The 17,146-nt window shown below is 45.0% G+C and overlaps 1 long non-coding RNA gene across 4 annotated transcripts in view; it reads left to right on the forward strand.

The window, feature by feature from the left end:
• LOC146805550 (uncharacterized) overlaps positions 1-17,146 on the forward strand; it is a 229,738-nt gene that overhangs the window by 167,013 nt on the left and 45,579 nt on the right. For 2 of the 4 annotated variants that reach the window (XR_014967475.1, XR_014967478.1), the window contains exon 7: positions 10,112-10,166. The exons of 1 other annotated variant lie outside the window; for it this stretch is intronic. This is a non-coding gene — a long non-coding RNA (uncharacterized LOC146805550). Of the gene's footprint in view, positions 1-10,111; positions 12,989-17,146 lie in introns of those variants that run through there. One more of the 4 variants, XR_014967477.1, reaches the window with a different exon arrangement.

The following is a 17,146-nucleotide window of genomic DNA, read 5'->3' on the forward strand; positions in this document are numbered from 1 at the left end:
TGTGTGTGTGTGTGTGTGTGTGTGTGTATGTGCTTATATAGCGCCGAATCACCCCTGGGGGTATCTCTGCGCTGTACTCATACCGCTGTAGGAACCCTTCCTGGCTATCCGTGTGAAGTGTCCACTCCTGGGCACCCCCATGGTGAAGCCAGGCATCCCAGCGCTGTTGGGGCCGTTGTGGAGACTAAGCAAGCTATTGCCCAGAGTTGCAGCGTGGGACCCATGATTAGAGTAGGCACTGATGCGAGAATATCCGGTCCGCGGAATTTATAGCCCGAGACCCTGCCGCGTCGGGAATCGAACCCTGGTCCCGGACCAGTGCTCTGCATCGAGGTCTGCCACTCTAACCATTGAGCCACACTTCTCCACTGAGAATTGCGGACGAAAAATCTTTCCGGATCCAGCCTGACGCCTGGGGATATTCTAAGGTGAGGAATCTAACTAACTAATGTTTCTTACAGATACATCTTTACCGAAGGTAAGTAACTTGTTCTTCTGCCCCTCTTTCTGAGGTTCTCCTTTTTCTTCTTTCCCTGGCCCAGCAGGGCTCTGCTCTGGGCACCATCAAGGGATATCTTATAGCTGTTTCTGCCTTCTTCCGGCTTCCTGATCAGCCTTTTCTTTTCTAGTCCCCTGTTGTTAATAGATTCTTAAAAGTCATTACTCACATGTTTCCACCTGTCCCCTTTGTAATGCCTCACTGGGACTTGAATCTGCTGTTAACCTATCTGATGTGCTCTCCATTTGAGCCACTTCATAACTGTCCTCTTCGTCTTCTGACTCTGAAGACTGCTTTCCTGGTTGTCATCACCTCTGCCAGATGAGTGAGTGAGCTCCAGGCTCTTTCTTCTAAACCTGCTTTCCTCTCTGTCCATCCGGACAAGGTTGTTCTGAGGACTGGCCCTTCTTTTCTTCCTAAGGTGGTTACTGCCTTTCACATCATGCAGTCTGTTACCTTGCCCACCTTCTTTCCGCCTCCGCATCCCTCGAAAGAGGAAGAGAGGCTCCACCGTCTGGACCCAAAACGTGCACTCTCCTTCTATCTGGACCGCACAAAACAGTTCCGGGTGGACGACCAACTCTTCGTTGGCTACGTGGGCATTAAGAAGGGGCGGGCAGTGCACAAGTGAACCATCTCTCGGTGGGTCGTTTTGTGCATTAAGGCCTGTTATTCCTTGGCTAAGAAGGATCCTCCTATGGGGCTGAGGGCCCATTCCACTCGGGCCACAGCGGCTACTACTGCCTTGGGAAAGGGAGTCCCTCTGCAGGACATTTGACAGGCAGCAACGTGGGCCTCGCTGCACACATTTGCCAAGCATTACTGCCTGGACAGCCAAGTCTGGAGAGACGGCTTCTTTGGCCGTTCCGTTCTCCAGGACTTCCTGGTGTGATCTTGGTTCGCAGATCCACCACCCGGGTTGGTATTGCTGGGGTATCTATTCTAAGGTAAGGAATCTAACTAACGTGTTTCTTTCAGATGAACAAGTTACTTACCTTCGGTAACGATATATCTGTAAGAAACGTTAGTTAGTTAGATTCCTTACCGCCCCACCCATCCTCCCCGTTCTGCGAACTGATATCTAGGGTTAAGGTCATCCCTTTCAGGGCCCTAGTTTCATGGCACCATTGTCGGTTTCTTGCATGGCTCTGCGTTCCTGGCGTGGAAAGCTATGTACAGAACTGATGTCAGCTCGCGAGGGCGGCGTCTAAGTACTCCGACGACGTCATCCCGGACGTGGAGTCGTAGACGACGCCTACCGACGCGCAAGGGTACTGCCGAAAAAAAATCTTTCCGGATCCAGCCTGACGCCTGGGGATATTCTAAGGTAAGGAATCTAACTAACTAATGTTTCTTACAGATATATCGTTACCGAAGGTAAGTAACTTGCTCATTACTGTCAAAGGAAGTGTGTTATTTATTTTGCTTTCCTGCATTGTCTTCACACTGTGTGTGTTGGTTTGAATATTATGCACTGTGTATACTGTGTATATATTGTTGTTGGTCCGTCCGTGTGCCTCGAAGGCACGGAAAAAAAGGGCAGAACTGACGTCATTACGCCGACGAATCTCTCCTATGGCTCCAGTGACGTCAGCGGAGCCTCGTGCGGAGCCATGCTATTGTGACGTCGTCCTCGTCGGCATGGAGAGCTACGAAAAATTTCCGAATGTTGCTGGCGCAGGGGATATTCACAAGGTGAGGAATCCACCAGAAAAGACATTACCGAAGGCAAGTAACTTGTTCTTCTGGTTCTTTCCCTACCATTCTTGGTGATGGAGATTCTAAAAAGATGGAGCAGGCTGCAAATAAAGTGTGCTCCTCTGCAAGTATGGCTCTTAAAGCCACTAATGCAACCTGTCTCTTTGGAAGGTATATCCATGCTTTGATGGACTCAGTCATGCAGCTAGCTCCAAAGTTGCCTGAGGAGGACCGGGTTAATTTCTTGGAGGTCCTTTCTGATTCGCAGGCTGTGGCACGTCAGGTGATACAATCGGGCCTGGACACTGCTGACTCTGTAGCTCGTGTGATGGGGTCTTCTGTGACTGCAAGGACACATGCTTGGCTTTGTTCGTCTGGTTTCTCTCCTGATGTTCAGGCGACTTTGCTGGATTTGCCCTTTGATGGGTCAAAACTCTTTGGTTCAAAGGCGGACTCAGCCTTGGAGCATTTCAAGGACAGCAGGCTACTGCAAGGTCTCTAGGCCTCCAGGTGCAGTCCAGAGGATACGGCTACAAGCGGTATCGAGGATTTGGGAGATCTTCTTCCTTTTGTGGCCGTCAGCAATCTCAACAGTACCAGCAACAGCAGAATCCCTTGTACAAGTCGTACAGAGGAAAGAATAAAAGAGGCCTCAGGGGAGCAGCTTGACAACAATCCTCCTTCCCTTCCTCTACTTCCCCTCCCGCCACCGTTGGTACATCAGGAAAGCAGTTCTATATCCCCCATCTTAGAACATGTTGGTCCGGTTGGAGGTCGGGTGTCCCACTTTCTACAAGAGCGGAGACTGATCACGTCAGATCGTTGGGTTTTGAATCTTGTAGAGAATGGGTTCGCCCTTCCCTTTTTGGAGTTTCCTCCTCCTTACGCTCCTCGCCAGGGTTGGTGCTCAGAGGACCACTTATTGCTTTTACAGAAGGAGGTTCTTACCTTGCTACAGAAAGGTGCGATAGAGGTGGTTCCGGAGCAGGAAAGGGGTCAGGGTTGCTACTCCCGGTATTTCCTGATTCCCAAAAAGAACGGTTGCTTGAGGCCTATCCTGGACCTCAGACTTTTGAACCTTTACCTCAGACAGGAGAAGTTCAAAATGTTGACCTTGGCTGAGGTTCTTCTTGCGCTGCAACAGGAAGGCTTGATGGTGTCCATCGATCTACAGGATGCGTATTTTCATCTTCCCATCCTGAGGTCGCATCGGAAGTATCTTCGGTTCACGGTAGGGTCGCAACATTATCAGTTTGCGGTTCTTCCGTTCGGTCTTACTTCTGCACCTCGAGTCTTTACAAAGATGATGACGGTGGTAGCGGCTCATATCAGAAGGTCAGGGGTTCCTGTTTTTCCCTACCTGGATGACTGGCTGCTGATAGTGGAGTCTCCAGAGTTGGTTTCGCGCCACTTGCATGTAACAGCTCATCTGTTGTTCAATTTGGGTTTCTCAATAAGTGTACCCAAATCTCACCTGGTGCCTTCTCAGCGATGCCTGTTCATAGGGGCAATACTGGACACTTCTGTGTGTCGAGCTTACCCTCCTCCGCAGAGGATTCTCAAAATTCAGGAAGTGATTCCTTTATTTCACGATGGAGCGGTTGTTCCAGTCCTGAATGTTCTTCGCCTGCTCAGTCTGTTCGCTTCCTGCATTCTGTTGGTCAACCATGCAAGCTGGCAGATGAGGGAACTCCAGTGGTGCCTCCGCAGGCAGTGGTATCAGCACAAGGGAGATCTCGGGTAGAAATCAAGATCTCCAGAGAAGCTGCAGCGGAGCTGATTTGTTGGAGTGTGCAGGGCAACCTGTCTCAAGGAAAGCCCTTTCAGCCTCCTCCACCGGTGGCCACAGTGATCACGGATGCCTCCAATCTAGGGTGGGGTGCCAATCTGGGGAATCTGGAGGTCAAAGGTCTTTGGCCTCCAGAGGAAAGGATGCTTCATATCAACCTGCTGGAATTGCGGGCAATTCGTTTGGCACTAAAGGCCTTCCTCCCTTCCCTTTGCGGTCAGTCGGTTCAGGTCCTGACGGACAACACTACCGGGATGTGGTATATCAACAAACAGGGAGGTGTAGGATCATTTTGTCTCTGTCGAGAGGCTCTGCGACTCTGGTCCTGGGCTCAGAACCATCGAATTTGTGTGTTTGCAAATCATCTGGCCGGTGTGCTGAATGTTCGAGCGGACAGTCTCAGTCGACGTTACTCGGCCGATTACGAGTGGCGGCTTCATCCGGAGGTGGTCCATCGCATCTTTCAGATCTGGGGGTCTCCTCAGTTGGACCTGTTTGCCACTCACGAGAACACGCACTGCCCGTCGTTCTGCAGTCTTCAGTATTCGATGCGGGGAGCGCTGGGGAACGTGTTTCAGTTGGATTGGAGCACACAGCTCCTTTACGCGTTTCCTCCCATACCATTGATTCCTCGGGTTCTGAGGAAGATTTGCCAAGACCGGGCCCAAGTTATATTGATCGCAACGGATTGGCCTAGAAGGGTGTGGTACACAGATCTACTTCACCTCTCATCGCACCCTCCGCTCCGTCTCCCTCCCAGGGCAGACCTCCTCTCGCAATCGCAGGGGCAGGTTTTACGCCCCCACCTCCAGAGCCTGTACCTTCATGCCTGGAGATTGAACGGGGCAACCTGAGTTCCTTCTCTCTCCCGCCGGATACAGTGGATGTTATTTTATCATCCAGGCGATACTCCACTAAGTCTGTTTACTCTTCCAGATGGTCCAGATTTGTTAGGTGGTGCAGAAAGAGAGACATTGACCCTTTGAAGGCCCGTTTATCTAATATTCTGGAGTTTTCACTTTCTTTGGCACAGCAAGGTTGTTCTGTAGCCACTGTTAAAGGCTATTTTATCAGCCTTGTTGGCATTTATATGTTTGGCGGATCAGCCGTCTTTATTTAAGTCCCCCGTTGTCATGAGGTTCATTAAGGGTCTTACAAATAAGTTCCCTCCCGCACCTTTCATTATGCCTCAGTGGGATTTGATTTCATTCTTACTTTTTTAATGGGTTCTCCGTTTGATCCTCTTCATACTTGCCCGTTGAGGCTTCTTTCTTTTAAAACGGTTTTCTTGATTGCCATTACCTTGGCTAGGAGGGTAAGTGAGCTTCAGGCTCTTAGGTCGAAATCTCCTTTCCTGACCATTCATGCGGATAAGTTGGTTTTAAGGACCAGGGCTGCTTTCCTTCCCAAGGTGGGTACCCCTTTTCATTTGAGACAGTCCATTACTTTACCTACCTTCTATCCTCCCCCTCACCCTTCCGAGGAGGAGGAGAAACTGCATTGTTTGTACCCTAAGAGGGCTGCCAGCTTTTACTTGGATCGGACAAGAGATCTGAGGCTAGACAATCAGCTCTTTGTGGGCTATGTTGAGAAGATGAAAGGCAAGGCTGTGCACAAGAGGAGTCTCTCCAGGTGGATTATCTTGTGCATCAAGATTTGCTATGCCTTGGCCAAGAATGACCCTCCTGAAGGTATCAGAGCTCATTCCACTAGAGCTAAGTCTACTTCTTCTGTTTTGGCTAGAGGTGTTCCTGTTGACATTTGTAAGGCAGAAACTTGGGCCACCGTCCACACCTTTGCGAAGCATTACTGCTTGGTTAGGAGGGATGGCCATTTTGCTCGTTCTGTTTTGCAAGATTTTTTGGTCTAGTCAAGTGGACACCCTCCTCCAGGAGAGGTACGGCTTTGGGAGTCTATTCATAAGGTGAGGAATCCACAGGCAGAAGTATCCATCAGAAGAACAAGTTAATTACCTTTGGTAACGCTTTTTCTGGTGGATACAGTATCTGCCTGTGGATTTCTCACTGTCCCGCCCGCCTCCCCGCTGTCCACCTGTTTCTACCAAAAAATGTTTTGTTTTAATATGTCTTGATCATGTTGATATTTTAATAATGAGAAATGCTTATTCAGTTGCTATTTCTCTATGTCTTTATTGATTATGCATTTTTGAGTTTATATGTGTGTATATATTTGATATGCTGCGTTTACATTTGAAAATGTGTCGGTCCGCCCGTTTGCCACGGTGGCACAGAAAAAATGGGTGGAACTGACGTCAGCACGCCGACGAGGTCCTCTTGTGGCTCCGATGACGTCATACGGTGTTGCGAGCGGAGCCTTGCTATTGTGACGTCCTCGTCGTCGTGGGAGTGCTAGGAAAGAATTTCCGCAGAATGCTGGCGCGGGGGGTATTCATAAGGTGAGGAATCCACAGGCAGCTACTCTATCCACCAAGAAAAAGTGTTACCGAAGGTAAGTAAATTGTTCATTTGGAATATAGTGGGCAGGATATGTCTATCAAGTGAGGAGTTTGATTGTTTGTTTACAGATTTGTTTCTCATTTTCTTCCTGAAATTACGACTCATTTACAGGCATCTGAGAGTACTTGGTCCACCACCTCCTCCTCTGTTATTTTGTACATGGCCCAGTATTATGAACATCGAGATCAGGAGGAAAAAGATAGAACAGATAAGAAACATAAGGATTTAAAGACAAAGGTGTGGATGCAGCAAGCGTTTAGGGCAATAATAGGGGACGAGGTGGTCCTCTTAGACAGCTTCCGCGTATCAGCAGATAGCCCTCCAGAACACCCTTATGACCAAATAAGTGTGCATATTGTAAGGAAGAAGGTCATTGACGCAGCCAGTGCCCTGTGCTATTACAGAAAGTTGTGGCTCCTAGAGGGCGAGGTTCTGGTGGGAGAGGTCATGGGGCTGACAGAGCACAGAATGCTACTGTTTCCCCGGGTCGCTCTGACAGTAATTACTATGATGACCCTCGTGATGGCCAGTATTATCATGATGATTACAATATGGATGAGGTGACGGGTATGTCTTATACTTAGGAGAGCCAGGGACAGGGAGAGGGACCAGTTCATATACCTGTAGTTCAGAGTGGTCCTTATGTCACAGCAGATTTGCAAGGCTCGACGAGGGAATTTTTTGTGGACATAGGTGCGACAAAGAGTTCTGTTTCTCGACATATGTCCCCTGGGGCAGCTCTGTCTGGCCACAATAATGTTTCGGTAGTTTTTCAGTTGTACTGGTTGTAAGCCCCATTTAACGCCCTCTTGCATTGACTGTTGGTCCTTTTACTGTGGGATCTCCGTTTTTGTTGACATTAAACTGTGGTGAGAACTTGATAGGTTTGTATTTGCTGAAGAAGTTGCCTGCTACTATCTATTGCTCTCCTGCGGTTGTTTATATCACTATGGGTCCGGATGTGAATACTAAACAGTGTTTGTCTCCGGATGCACCCCTTCCAGCTGAATTTGCTGATGTCCCACCCACTCTATGGGCTACAGGTGACATGGATATAGGACTGTTGCATATACCATCAGTTTCTATACAAGTTAAGGAGAAAGTTGTTTTACCTCGTATCTCTCAGTATAAGATACCGCAGGCAGGAGAACGGGCTCTTCTTCAGATTATTCAGGATTTGATACAAAAGGGAGTAGTTGCGGAAACGTCTGGCAATATATGTAATAGTCCTATTTTTCCAATCCTTAAGCAGTCACCTTCACGCCCCTCTGAGGACGCTGATGATGTTTATCGCTTTGTGATTGATCTGCGCAGGGTTAATAAAATAAAAGTTCCACAGTTCCCGGTGGTTCCTGCTATTACTACACTTTTGACGATGATTGCTTTACCGCTAAATTATTTTCTGTTATTGATTTGAAAAATGCTTTCTTTAGTATTTCTATTCATCCCGACAGTAGATATTTGTTTGGGTTCACACTAGCTGGTAGGAGCTTGAGATTCTGTCGTGCTCCTCAGGGCAATACTGAGAGACCTAGTATTTATAGTCAAGCATTAGAAGTCAGTTGGATTCCCTGTCGCTTCCTCCAGGTGATGTATTAGTGTAGTATGTTGATGACCTCCTTATTGCTTCTGATACGGAACAGGGTTGCAAAGATAGTATAGTAAAATTGTTGTTGCACTTGGCCCATCATGGACATAAGGTCTCCATCTCTAAATTTAATTATTGTCGACAGGATGTCACCTACTTAGGTCACCTACTGTCAAAGGAGGGTAGAAGGTTGACCCCTGAGCGTATCAGTACTATTGTTAAATTGCCAATTCCACAAACTCAGAAAGATGTGCGTGCTTTCAAAGGTATCACTTCCTATTGTCGACAGTGGATGCCTAATTACTCGTTACTAATCAAACCTTTGCTTGCATTAACAACGAAAGAAGTGCGTGAGCCTTTGCCTTGGATGCTCAAATGCCAGCAGTCTTTTGACCAATTGAAAACTGCACTTTGTTCGGCTCCAGTGCTTGGTACTCCTAACTAAAGGCAAGCCATGTGTGATCCATGTCCACGAGATGGCTGGCTGCGCGCTTTCTGCCCTAACACAAATGTTTGGGGCTAAGCAATGGCCATGTACTTATGTCTGTGCTGTGCTTGATCACGCCACGAGGGCCTCCCCAGAGTTGTCTGAGAGTGGTCGCGGCTGTGGCCACTTCAATCAGGCAAATGGCTGGTCTCATGCTTGATACTGACCTCACAGTTTTGGTACCCCATGCTGTGGATACACTTTTGAATAAGACAAAGACACAGCACCTCACCAGTGTACATCTTACTGGCTATGAATTGACCCTCTTTGCTAAGCATATTACAATTAAAAGATTTATCACTCTGAATCCAGCCACGCTACTACCACTCCCTTCTGAGAACGATGCAGTCGACAAACATAACTGTATCTATCGGACGGAAGCAGAGACGAAGGGATGGGTAGACCTGATTGATGTTCCCTTATCTGACCCCCAAGGAGAACTATACGTCGATGGCTCTTGTTTTAAATGACCAGATGGTACCACAACGGCGCTTATGCTTTCACTACGTTACACACAGTGGTAGAGACATCACAGGTCCCCTTTCAGTCGGCTTAAGCTGCTGAGCTCGCTGCTCTTATTCGAGCTTGCAAACTGAGCAAGGGACTGGTTGTCAATATTTATACTGACAACCAGTATGTTTTTGGGGTCGCACATAATTTTGGGCAACTCTGGGCAGAGAGGGGGCTCCTTACTTCCCATGGTACCAAGATTCAGCATGGGCACCTTATATTGAGGGTTTTGTATGCTTTATCGCTCCCTAAGAAATTGCCTGTTATTAAATGTAGTGCCCACAGGAAAGTTACTGATGACGTAGGGAGGGGAAATGCTGTTGCAGATCAGACAACTAAGGACACGGCCCGAACAAAGATCATCATATGTTTGTAGCAGGTGGGTTCCTGTTGAATGAGGAAGGATGTTGGATTGATAAATCAGGGAAACAGAGATGGATGTTGCCAGATGCATATGTTCTTCTTTTGGTTACTATGGCACATGGTCCAGCCCATATCAGTGCCAAGGGCATTTGTAAGCTCTTAGCCACTATATGGCTGAATGACAATATCGCTAAGATAGCTATACATTTAGTGAAATATTGCATGGTTTGCATGATGCATAATCCAGGGCCGTCGGCCACTTTTCCTTATGAGGTCATTCAGATCGACTATATTGAAATAGAGAGAGGCAACAATCTTAAATATCCTTTGGTGGTTGTATGTGCATTCAGTAAATGGGTTGAGACTTACCTTACTAAAGATAAAACAGCCATTCTGACGGCAAAGGTACTCCTGAAGGAGTTCTTTCCTCATTTCTGCTTGCCCCGAGTTATCTCAAATTAAAGTTGGCAAAGATACAGGAAACCACAGGGTTATAATGGCCAGATGCTTTACCATTAGCTCTTTTGTCAACAAAAATGACAGCACATTCTAGGACAGGATTGTCTCCCTACGAGGTCGTATTTGGGCACCCAGCAAATGTATGGGGCGACCCTCGTCCTTTTAGATTCTCGGATATTGAGTACCCTGTATTGCTCGATTACCTCGGCCAGTTAACAAAAGTTTACGTTCTATTTGCCAGCAGGTGCGTGAGTCCCTAACTTCCACACCAGAGGGACACGGCCACGATATCCAGCCCGGAGATTACATCCTGGTGCACCACTTCCAGAGGAAGAAAAGTTTGGAGCCACGCTGGAAGGGCCAAGAACAGGCCTTATTGGTAACGCGAACTGCTGTGAAGGTTGCTGGCCGTAAGAACTGTGTCCACGCGGCCCACTATCGGAGAGTTCCTTTACCCTTACCCTATTACCAGTGCCTCAGGGACAGAATTGGGGAACCGGAGTGCGAGCAGGTGCCTCGGTTTGTCCCATTCAGTGATGCCCAGCTAATTTGGACGCAAACAGATAAAGAAAATGAGGAGGTGTTGAACGAAGCTGTTCCCCCAGAAATACGAGCTATCCAGGCGCCTCTGTTCACTGTACATATGGTGCCTGGGACTAACAGGTATAATTTACGCCCTCGGGATATTGCGTCTAAGGAGAAAAGAGATTAGGGGTGGACTGCTTAAAACAGGTTTTACTGAGTCATAGTACCAACGGAATTAGTTGAGATTAGTGAAGGATTTCTGCTTGTTTTATTTTAGTAGATTGAACATTAGATAGGGAAGACTGAAGTATACCCTGAAGGTATACCATCGTGATCGACATGGGATACGAGCTTAGGACAGAGCAAGCTTCACAGCCGGTGCTCAAGAGCACCAACGTATTGATTAACAATAGGAGCCTGTGCCAGTAAGGCTCTGATGGACACTTGGAATTTGTATATTTCCTTTGCATTTTGCTCCCCCCTTTTTTCATCATTCGGTATGCATCCCTTTGTTAGACCGGTTGCTGAAGAAAAAGCAGCCAATGATTCTTGTTGCTCAACATAATGTTGTGTGGACCCGCAAACAGAAAGTAATATGTGTTGTTCTTGTGGTTTTGTTGTTAAATATATTATGTGGGGTGTCATGGGTTTTGGTGAATGATCAGGATGTGCCTTTACTTATCAAGGTTGAGGTTATCTTCCCAACAAGAAAGAAAAGGACAGCCCGAGCAATATATTTCTAGATATCCACAAGAGATTTTTAGGGTAAGGGACAGCTTGTTACCCCACTGAATCTATCACTAGTTTATGGACTGCATATCCATTGTTACTTGTCAATTATACATATACTTGTCCACCGCAATTTACAGAAGTGAAAGAAGTCTTTGGTTTTGGCTATCCAGGACTTTGTTTATATTATAGAAAGCCACTGGGAATGGGTTATCCGGGTTGTGATAATGACACATACTGCGACAACTTTTATATGGAAGAACAGAATGTCACACTGGTCCGTTGGCATTACAAGGAATTGATAGTCACCCGGGAGGCTGGTTATTATCCCGCTTGTTGTCCTATTGTGACTAGCACAGACACTTCTTTATATATCAATTGTTCTGGAATAGCGTTGTACAGAAATACAATCCCTTTAGTGAATGACAAAGATACAAGTATTTTTGGATTGAACACTAGATATGCTGTAATAGATTATGAAGGGCCAATTTATGCACACCCGGGATTTTACTTTTGTCTAATGGTACTTATTCTAATGTCGATAATGGCACAGACGATGTGGCTCTTTGGATGGTGTTGCCTTTGGGCGTGCCCTGTAAAGATGCTAAGCCTAATGTTTGCTGGGTTAAAAGGACTTTGACCAAAGAATTTTGTGAGGGAGTGACCGATACAGAGGTCAATAATTATAGTAATGGGATCACTTTTAGGTACATCCTTTCTTCTATTTTCACTTTGGGTGGTACTTCCAAGGTCAGGGGCGAAAAAGCAAGAGAATAGTTTGGGTGCAAATTACAAATTTTATCCAATACTACCGTGGCAGCTTTGCGTGACATCACCATTCAGTTGGAAAGTATGCGAACATATTCTGAGCAAACCAGATATGCTGTAGATTTCATCTTAGCTAAGAGTGGTGGTGTATGCGCAGTAGTGGGCGACCAGTGTGTGGTCGGGATCAAGAATATGGAAAATAATATTACCAAACATATTCTGGACATCCTCGAGAATGTGAAGGAAATGGAAAGTGGAAATTGGAGTTGGTCTTTCTTTGGTGGCTAGGGGTGGTTTATCAAAAAGGTAATTTACCTGATCGTGATATTGGTGCTTTGCGATGCTCTTATTCAGTGCCTCCCCTTCTGTTGCTCCTATTGCACCACTGTTCTCACCCTCAAACCGAAAATATTGATTCATGATACTAATGCTGCAATTATGGTGCAGAAAGAAATAGACGACCTTATGAACATTGATGAGGGTATTTTCGAGACTTCTCCCCCTCCTAACAGTTTCTTTCCCCGATGCTGAAAACAGGGAATGCTCATAAGGGTTCGCTGTTATTATTTTTTGTGGTTTCCTATTTTATTGATTTTCTTTTTTCCTTGTTGCTGTTAGAAAATGTTTTAGCTCATGCTAAAAGGAGGGTCTGTTAAACTAAACATTTTCACGTTTGTGTATTGTCCTGTGTAAGTTAGCATTCACTGCGCCATTTTCTTTGCAGGTGCCATTTTAGGCTGTTCGAAACCTATCTAGTTTAAATCCAGAGAAATGCACCAGTCTGAGTTTCGGTTTTGCCATGTAGATCTGTTCCCGTAATGAATACACTGTCCCTATTAGCTCATACCTTTCTCACTAGATAGGGGCTCCCTCCACTTGTATGGTGACATGCCCAACTGGAACAACCTTGGACTTTGCAACTGTGCATAAGATATAAGCTCCGAGACTGTTTTGTTTTCTTTGTATTCCATTGCCTAGAGGCACCTGCCTGGAAAATTCCACTATGGGCGTGTTTTAGCTCAGTCACGAAATGTACATAATGTATCTTTATGCCTTTCAATTTCAGTCCCTCTGCAGTACTCCTAGCGACTGGGCAGACTGGTCTCCGCTCTGAGTGTATATGAATAAACAGTTATTGGTTTGTATTCTGGTCTGTTTGACAGACTCTTCATTTGCTATGAAAGGCTGAGAGGTGGTCATTAGTGACCCAAGTGACCCTAATCGGGCCACTTCCTTCACAACCAAAGCTGGATTGCATCTTTCTGTTGTGGGGCAAACCAAAGTTAGACCTATTTGCAACTAATCTGAACCGCAAATGCCAATTCTTCGCCAGCTGGCTACTCCAACAGGGATCGTGCGGGAATGTGTTTTTGATAAATTGGTCAAAGAATTATGCTTACGCTTTTCCTCCGATTCCTTTAATCCCAAGGGTGCTTCGGAAGATGAGGAAAGAACCTTGCTGAATACTACTCATAGCACCCAGCTCGCCTCGCCAGTTCTCGTTCACAGAGCTTCTACTGCTATCGGAGTGCAAATCCAGGTTGTTACGTACAATACAGAACTTGCTGACAATGAATTACGGCCAGGTCTGCCATCCAGACTCAACATCTCTACAACTATCAGCTTTGCTCCTGAACACTATGAGCTCACCGACCTATCTTTCCCGCTGACAGTCGGGAAGTCCTGGCTAATGCTAGAGCCCCGTCCACTATCAAGACTTACAAACTCAAGTGGAAGAAATTCTGCCATTGGTGCACAAGCTCAGAGGTGCATCCTATCCAGTCTCCACCAGAACAGTTACTGCCTTTTTCCTGCAGCTGGCTAAATCTGGTCTCTCTCATTCTTCCATTAAGATTTATCTTGCCACAATTTCCAGATTTCTATGGCATAATGGCTCACGGTCACTTTGGTCCTCAAGGATTATAAAACAATTTCTTAAAGGATTGATTAGAATGTTCCCGCCAATTAGGGGTCCACCTCCCCCTTGGCATCTCAACATTGTATTGGCGCATCTTATGATGAGCCTTTTTGAGCTCAGTCATAGGCTGACCTTAAATGCATTACATGGAAAACGTCTCTTCTGCTGGCTCTTACATCAGCCAGACGAGTAAGCGACATACATGCTTTCACTACTCGTCATCCTTTCCTTCAGTTTACTAAGGACTCTGTTATACTTTTAACAAATCCTACTTTTATACCTAAAGTCCCGTCGGTCTTTCACTTAAACGAACCAGTCATATTGCGGACTTTTTTCCCAAATCCACAAACACTAGCGGAAAGATCTTTACATTCCTTTGATCTCAAGAGGTGTATAAGATTCTACTTACAGAAGACAGCCAGCATCAGCAAGACTGATCAGCTTTTTGTGGCTTATGGTAAAATCAGAAAAGGATACCTGGTCAATAAGCAGACTATAGCACAATGGATATCTTCAGCGATTCAGTTCTGCCATCAGAAAGCAGGCTAACCTCTACCTTCAACAGTGAAAGCTCACTCTACGAGAGCAGTTTCTTCTTCGACGGCTGTCTTTGCCGGTGTGCCTATTCAACAGATTTGCAGAGCAGCAATCTGGTCCAGCAGGCAACTTTTACAAAGCATTACTGTCTGAAAACTACAAGCAATGCTGATATAGATGTGGAATAATCGGTTCTACATAATCTTTTTCAATAAGGTGAACCTCCATCCTTCCCACCTATATTTGACTATTGTTATTATTGATAGATGGTGTCACTGCTTTTTTATTTAGTGTATACATGTAGAAATGTTAGCACATTCGCAATCTTGCGTGAGACCTTCTGGCCAATATGATGTTTATTTACATCTTGGATAGAAAGATATTCTGAGTAGTAACCAAATGAGTTTTGCTTGTAGCAAACGTAATGTTTTGCTTCACTGTTGACCCACTCGGGTCACAACGTAAAGTTTAATTCCGGCATTGGGTGAACAGGACCCTCACATAGATTGTGATTCACGACATAATCTTGAATTTGTATTATTATTTTGAAATGACTATTTACAGTGATGGAAATGCTTCCGTTTTGTCAAGTTCAAGCCTACAGTCGCATTGAAACAATGTTAGATGCTGAACCTACTTTGTTTACCAAACACTTAGACCATTTAAAGATGGCCGACTGTTTCTGTACCATGAAAACGAGAGTGTTGTAACTCTCTAATGTGTAGTCCGACCTCTATGTTTATGTTTTTTTGTTATCACATGACTTTATTTAAACAACATTGATCTTTACTACCACACTCGTGAACAAGGGTTTTTCCCAAAACGCGTAGAGTAGCCATCTGTTGCTAAAATAAACAAGCGCATTCAATTTGATTTGAATATATATATTTTATATATACATATATTACCTACTGGCGGTCGCCAGTAGGTAGTTATAGTTAGGACCTATTTCCCATAGGAAATCCGAAACATTCTATTCCCAATAAGTCTGACGCCGGTTGACGAATCTTCGCGAAATTTTCCAAACTTTTGGCCAGCTCCGGTCCGCTCCTATCCTGAAAGTTTCGTGGTGATTTGTCAAGCGGGGGCTGAGAAAACAGGGGGGTCCCAAAACGCGTTTTCCCCATGCAATTTCCCATAGGACCTGTTGACGCAGCTACAGCCCGAACTGCTGAACGGAATTACACTAAATTTGGCAGAAAGGTAGACCTTGGTTCAGAGTCTTGCCTTTTGCTTAAATGGTGTAAATCCGTTCAGTAATTCCTGAGAAAATCAAAAGTAAAATCACATATATATCTGGGCGGAGCCTAACCACAAATCTCATCGTGAGATCTGATTGGCTGTCAGCACTTCATCCAAGAAGTGTTGGCAGCCATTTTGGGACCAATATACATGATAGCACCTCATTAAAAAGCATTGCAGTTAATAGAAGGTTTTAAGACTTTAGTTACATTATATACCATGTGTTGATGGTACCATACTCATTTTAGGAATTGTGGTATGTTCTAAGGTGATTTTACCATGTGAAAAAGCCTTCTGCTGGGATTTCATGAATCATGTTTGAGAGATAACTATTTTCACATGCTTTTCCCACAGAGGTTTGGAAGGTGATCTATAAGCTAAACTGAGAGCATATGTTCTGTAAATTCACATTATCTTTCTTAGTCATGTGAGAATGAAGTCTGACATTCTCAGTAAAACATGTACATCCAACAAGGGCAGAGACTGTCAGTTGATTCCTTTGTGTTCTACTGCAGCTTCCCAGAGTGTTCCAAAGAACAACTAGAGCGCTAACACTCCTACTTATGATAAACGTATGGCACACCTGAAGCCATCTTGATTGGAATCAAGTGGTAACTCTTAAAACATTTAATTTAAAAAGGAACAAAATGAGGGGGTTCATTTTGCCATAGAATGCATGATTAGTGCTGCAGAAAGAAAAATTAGGGCACATTTTGAGTGACTTCTCAAATCCTCTTCTATTTCATTAAAGAATTCTGACATGCAGACTGAAACGTGCACTTTCAATACCAGCAGCAGACTTCCCTGGTGAGGAGTAGCTTTACTTCAGTGATCTAATGAGCAACTAGAGTGCTAACATTCTGAATTTATGGCAAATGTGTGACACATCTGAATGCCTTCTTCATTGAATCAAAGTAAAAAACTGACAGTATGCCTACTGAGGAGACTGTAGTAAATGAGGAAATTAGGAAACTTCATAACAAGTCTCCCAAGATGGCCACCAGAGACAAAAGAGCCCAAATGTAGCTCAAATATCACCGAGATGTAGCCCAAGTAAAGCCCAATGACAGAAATGCAAGAGTGTTTTAAAGAACAACTAGAGCGCTATCAGTCTTACTTATGACAAAAGTATGGCACACCTGAAGCCATCTTGATTGTAATAAAGTGGTACCACTTAAAACATTTAATTTGCAAAGGAACAAAATGAGGGGTTTCATTTTGCCATAGAAATTATGATTAGTGCTGCAGAAAGCAAAATTAGGGCACATTTTGACTTCTCAAATCCTCTTCTATTTCATTAAAAAGTTCTGACATGCGGACTGAAACATGCACTTTGAATACCAGCAGCAGACTTCCCTGGTGAGCAGTAGCTTTACTACAGTGATCTAATGAGGAACTAGAGTGCTACCATTCAGAATTTATGGCAAATGTGTCACATCTAAATGCCTTCTTGATGGAACCAAAGTAAACAAGCATTGAAAATGCAATAGGTCTCGCCCTCGTTTAAGTTAAAGCAATTCTGTTTGTAATTAGGTGGCTTTTAGCTTTGCTTTTATT

Source organism: Triturus cristatus, chromosome 8, assembly GCF_964204655.1.
Source record: "Triturus cristatus chromosome 8, aTriCri1.1, whole genome shotgun sequence".
NCBI classification, from domain to species: Eukaryota; Metazoa; Chordata; class Amphibia; order Caudata; family Salamandridae; genus Triturus; species Triturus cristatus.